This window comes from Oncorhynchus keta, chromosome 18 (assembly GCF_023373465.1).
Source record: "Oncorhynchus keta strain PuntledgeMale-10-30-2019 chromosome 18, Oket_V2, whole genome shotgun sequence".
NCBI lineage: Eukaryota > Metazoa > Chordata > Actinopteri > Salmoniformes > Salmonidae > Oncorhynchus > Oncorhynchus keta.
In genome coordinates, this window is record NC_068438.1 from 54911360 (window position 1) to 54917293 (window position 5934).

At 42.7% G+C, this 5934-nt stretch overlaps 1 long non-coding RNA gene across 4 annotated transcripts; it reads right to left on the minus strand.

The window, feature by feature from the left end:
- Positions 1 to 614: 614 nt before the first annotated feature.
- LOC127908910 (uncharacterized) lies at positions 615 to 3746 on the minus strand. Of its 4 annotated transcripts, XR_008069020.1 has the most exons (12): positions 3577 to 3746; positions 3431 to 3544; positions 3283 to 3396; positions 3058 to 3209; positions 2790 to 2941; positions 2397 to 2748; positions 2169 to 2358; positions 1812 to 2001; positions 1136 to 1249; positions 982 to 1097; positions 830 to 943; positions 623 to 794 (listed from the first exon to the last, which is right to left on the minus strand). It is a non-coding gene; the product is annotated as an uncharacterized LOC127908910 (long non-coding RNA). The 4 variants fall into 4 exon arrangements; XR_008069022.1 differs by lacking the exons at positions 830 to 943; positions 3283 to 3396; positions 3431 to 3544; positions 3577 to 3746 and adding an exon at positions 3217 to 3261 and having other exon boundaries at positions 615 to 756; positions 1020 to 1249; positions 3058 to 3171; XR_008069023.1 differs by lacking the exons at positions 830 to 943; positions 3058 to 3209; positions 3283 to 3396; positions 3431 to 3544 and having other exon boundaries at positions 615 to 756; positions 1020 to 1249; positions 2790 to 2979.
- Between the last annotated feature and the right edge of the window lie 2188 nt (positions 3747 to 5934).

Here is a 5934-nt window from a genome sequence, read left to right on the forward strand (position 1 = left end):
GACTTGGTCTAAAGTAGTTCACTATATGCCCTGGTCTAAAGTAGAATACTATAGGCCCTGGTCTAAAGTAGTACACTATATGACCTGGTCTAAAGTAGTTCACTATAGGCCCTGGTCTAAAGTAGTGCACTATGGGCCCTGGTCTAAAGTAGTTCACTATGGGCCCTGGTCTAAAGTAGCACACTATAGGCCCTGGTCCAAAGTAGTGCACTATAGGCCCTGGTCTAAAGTAGTTCACTATAGGCCCTGGTCTAAAGTAGTACACTGTAGTGAATAGGATGCCATTTGGTACGCACTGAAGAATTGACGACCAGTACGGCCAAAAGTTGCTTTTGATTAGATCGACGATGGTGTTATTGATGGTTGCTAATGGTTACATGTTCATGTTTTTCTATCATTATTGTTGTTGTTGTTATTATTATTATCATTATTTTTTACTGGCAAGGGGTGGGGTTTGGGGGAGGTAATATGGCTCAGAATAATTTGAGCTCAGATCTTTGCGGAATAAGTGTGTTATTTTTTACGGTTGAATTTTGTGATCCATACATCTACACAGAGACCTGTAGTTGACTAGTGATCCATACATCTACACAGAGACCTGTAGTTGACTAGTGATCCATACATCTACACAGAGACCTGTAGTTGACTAGTGATCCATACATCTACACAGAGAGACCTGTAGTTGACTAGTGATCCATACATCTACACAGAGAGACCTGTAGTTGACTAGTGATCCATACATCTACACAGAGAGACCTGTAGTTGACTAGTGATCCATACATCTTCACAGAGACCTGTAGTTGACTAGTGATCTGTACATCTCAGAGACCTGTAGTTGACTAGTGATCCATACATCTACACAGAGACCTGTAGTTGACTAGTGATCCATACATCTTCACAGAGACCTGTAGTTGACTAGTGATCCATACATCTACACAGAGACCTGTAGTTGACTAGTGATCCATACATCTTCACAGAGACCTGTAGTTGACTAGTGATCCATACATCTACACAGAGACCTGTAGTTGACTAGTGATCCATACATCTACACAGAGAGACCTGTAGTTGACTAGTGATCCATACATCTTCACAGAGACCTGTAGTTGACTAGTGATCCATACATCTACACAGAGACCTGTAGTTGACTAGTGATCCATACATCTTCACAGAGACCTGTAGTTGACTAGTGATCCATACATCTACACAGAGACCTGTAGTTGACTAGTGATCCATACATCTTCACAGAGACCTGTAGTTGACTAGTGATCCATACATCTACACAGAGACCTGTAGTTGACTAGTGATCCATACATCTACACAGAGACCTGTAGTTGACTAGTGATCCATACATCTACACAGAGACCTGTAGTTGACTAGTGATCCATACATCTACACAGAGACCTTAGTTGACTAGTGATCCATACATCTACACAGAGACCTGTAGTTGACTAGTGATCCATACATCTTCACAGAGACCTGTAGTTGACTAGTGATCCATACATCTACACAGAGACCTGTAGTTGACTAGTGATCCATACATCTACAGAGACCTGTAGTTGACTAGTGATCCATACATCTACACAGAGACCTGTAGTTGACTAGTGATCCATACATCTACACAGAGACCTGTAGTTGACTAGTGATCCATACATCTACACAGAGACCTGTAGTTGACTAGTGATCCATACATCTACACAGAGACCTGTAGTTGACTAGTGATCCATACATCTACACAGAGACCTGTAGTTGACTGTGATCCATACATCTACACAGAGACTAGTGACTAGTGATCCATACATCTACACAGAGACCTGTAGTTGACTAGTGATCCATACATCTTCACAGAGACCTGTAGTTGACTAGTGATCCATACATCTACACAGAGACCTGTAGTTGACTAGTGATCCATACATCTTCACAGAGACCTGTAGTTGACTAGTGATCCATACATCTTCACAGAGACCTGTAGTTGACTAGTGATCCATACATCTTCACAGAGACCTGTAGTTGACCATACATCTCACAGAGACCTGTAGTTGACTACATCTACACAGAGACCTGTAGTTGACTAGTGATTCATACATCTACACAGAGAGACCTGTAGTTGACTAGTGATCTACACAGAGAGACCTGTAGTTGACTAGTGATCCATACATCTACACAGAGACCTGTAGTTGACTAGTGATCCATACATCTACACAGAGACCTGTAGTTGACTAGTGATCCATACATCTTCACAGAGACCTGTAGTTGACTAGTGATCCATACATCTTCACAGAGACCTGTAGTTGACTAGTGATCCATACATCTACACAGAGACCTGTAGTTGACTAGTGATCCATACATCTACACAGAGACCTGTAGTTGACTAGTGATCCATAGACACAGAGAGAGACCTGTAGTTGACTAGTGATCCATACATCTACACAGAGAGACCTGTAGTTGACTAGTGATCCATACATCTACACAGAGACCTGTAGTTGACTAGTGATCCATACATCTTCACAGAGACCTGTAGTTGACTAGTGATCCATACTTCTACACAGAGACCTGTAGTTGACTAGTGATCCATACATCTACACAGAGAGAGACCTGTAGTTGACTAGTGATCCATACATCTTCACAGAGACCTGTAGTTGCCTAGTGATCCATACATCTACACAGAGAGAGACCTGTAGTTGACTAGTGATCCATACATCTTCACAGAGACCTGTAGTTGACTAGTGATCCATACATCTTCACAGAGACCTGTAGTTGACTAGTGATCCATGATCCATCTTCACAGAGACCTGTAGTTGACTAGTGATCCATACATCTACACAGAGACCTGTAGTTGACTAGTGATCCATACATCTTCACAGAGACCTGTAGTTGACTAGTGATCCATACATCTTCACAGAGACCTGTAGTTGACTAGTGATCCATACATCTACACAGAGACCTGTAGTTGACTAGTGATCCATACATCTACACAGAGACCTGTAGTTGACTAGTGATCCATACATCTTCACAGAGACCTGTAGTTGACTAGTGATCCATACATCTACACACAGAGACCTGTAGTTGACTAGTGATCCATACATCTTCACAGAGACCTGTAGTTGACTAGTGATCCATACATCTTCACAGAGACCTGTAGTTGACTAGTGATCCATACATCTACACAGAGACCTGTAGTTGACTAGTGATCCATACATCTACACAGAGACCTGAGACCTGTAGTTGACTAGTGATCCATACATCTTCACAGAGACCTGTAGACTAGACCATCTACACAGAGACCTGTAGTTGACTAGTGATCCATACATCTACACAGAGACCTGTAGTTGACTAGTGATTCATACATCTACACAGAGACCTGTAGTTGACTAGTGATCCATACATCTACACAGAGACCTGTAGTTGACTAGTGATCCATCTACACAGAGACCTGTAGTTGACTAGTGATCCATACATCTTCACAGAGACCTGTAGTTGACTAGTGATCCATACATCTTCACAGAGACCTGTAGTTGACTAGTGATCCATACATCTACACAGAGACCTGACTAGTGATCCATACATCTACACAGAGACCTGTAGTTGACTAGTGATTCATACATCTACACAGAGACCTGTAGTTGACTTGCACTGATAAAAAAAAGCCCTTGCTATGTGAACTGTGATTCACAAAGAACGGATAGTGATTGAAAAGGGTTGTTTCTCTGTTTCTTCTGTCTGCATCCGAAATAGCACCCTAACCCCATGTTGACCAGGTCACACTATCTCGGATGGACCCTCTCTGTCTGATGTGAAATGGATAATGTAATTGATTGTGTTGAGAGAGTAACATGTAAGTGAATGAGCTGTGTATGTTGTGTCGTGGGTGGTAGATTGTGTGTTGTTGTAGAGGTATATAATACACACCTGACTGAGTGGAATAGAGAAAAGCTGCCCAATAGGGTCTATCTATTTTACTGGCTTGTGCGTCCCAAATAGCACCCTTATTCCCTATATATAGTGTGCTGTTTTTGACTCGAGCCCTGTTGCCCCTGGTCAGAAGTGGTGCACTGTAGAGGATAGGATGTAATTTGGGACGCGGGCCCCTTACTGAGTCGACATACGGTAGGTATTAAGTAGAGGACATGTTGGCTCTTCTGATTTCTACTCCTGTAAAAGCATTTGATCCATTTGTTGGATTGCTTGTGAATTAATGTATTAATTTATTAAGTGTTTTTCAGTTGAAAAAGAATTGTCAAAAACAAAACAAAAAAAAACAATGGCTCTACTAACATTAATTTATGCAAATACGTTGTCTTGATTATTTTGTGAAGCAATATGCCAAACAATGCCAATGTTATGGTAAAATGTGGTACATTGGGGATACACAAAATAACACTGTTATTCCTGTATTATATTAGACTCAAGCTGTGGACATCAATAAATCGTCAAGTGTAAAAAAAAAACAACTGAAGTGTTTGTATGGTTAGTGCAAGTAGTTTAACGTATGGTGTAGGTTGTAATAGCAGGTTAGCAGTTTTCATCATGGATCTTGTGCTGGAGGCAGCTCTGCAGAGTGGTCACCTAGCTGGCACAGCCGCACAAGTCATAAAATCTTCATTTTAAACCTGAACCTCCCTCCACTCCCTGACCTGAGTCACTCAGTTAGTCCAATGAGAGCCACTCCCTGACCTGAGCCAGTCAGTCTGTCCAATGAGAGCCACTCCCTGACCTGAGTCAGTCAGTCTGTCCAATGAGAGCCACTCCCTGACCTGAGTCAGTCAGTCTGTCCAATGAGAGCCACTCCCTGACCTGAGTCACTCAGTCTGTCCAATGAGGCCCACTCCCTGACCTGAGTCAGTCAGTCTGTCCAATGAGAGCCACTCCCTGACCTGAGTCAGTCAGTCTGTCCAATGAGAGCCACTCCCTGACCTGAGTCAGTCAGTCTGTCCAATGAGAGCCACTCCCTGACCTGAGTCACTCAGTCTGTCCAATGAGAGCCACTCCCTGACCTGAGTCAGTCAGTCTGTCCAATGAGAGCCACTCCCTGACCTGAGTCAGTCAGTCTGTCCAATGAGAGCCACTCCCTGACCTGAGTCACTCAGTCTGTCCAATGAGGCCCACTCCCTTTTATTTATTTATTTATTTATTTATTTATTTCACCTTTATTTAACCAGGTAGGCCAGTTGAGAACAAGTTCCCATTTACAAACTGTGACCTGGCCAAGATAAAACAAAGCAGTGAGACACAAACAACAACAACAGAGTTACACATAAACATACAGTCAATAACACAATAGGAAAAATGTATGTACAGTGTGTGTAAATGTAGAAGATTAGGGAGGTAAGGCAATAAATAGGCCATAAAGGTGAAATAATTAGAAATCAAATCAAATCCAATTTTATTTTATTTAGCATTAACACTGGTGTGATAGATGTGCAGATGATGATGTGCAAGTAGAGATACTGGGGTGCAAAATAGCAAGAAGATAAGTAACAATATGGGGATGAGGTAGTTGTGTGGGCTATTTACAGATGGGCTGTGTACAGGTACAGTGAACGGTAAGCTGCTCTGACAGCTGATGCTTAAAGTTAGAGAGGGAGATATGAGACTCCAGCTTCAGAGAGTTTTGCAATTTGTTCTAGTCATTGGCAGCAGAGAACTGGAAGGAAAGGCGTCAAAGGAAGTGTTGGCATTGGGGATGACCATTGAGATATACCTGCCGGAGTGCGTGCTACAGGTGGGTGTTACTATGGTGACCAGTGAGCTGAGACAAGGCCGGGCTTTACCTTTCAGAGACTTATAGATGACCTGGAGCCAGTGGGTTTGGCAATGAATATGTAGCGCCCTATGACTGCCTCCCTGACCTGAGTCACTCAGTCAGTCTGACCAATGAGGCCCACTCCCTGACCTGAGTCACTCAGTCAGTCCAATGAGGACCACTGCTACTACACA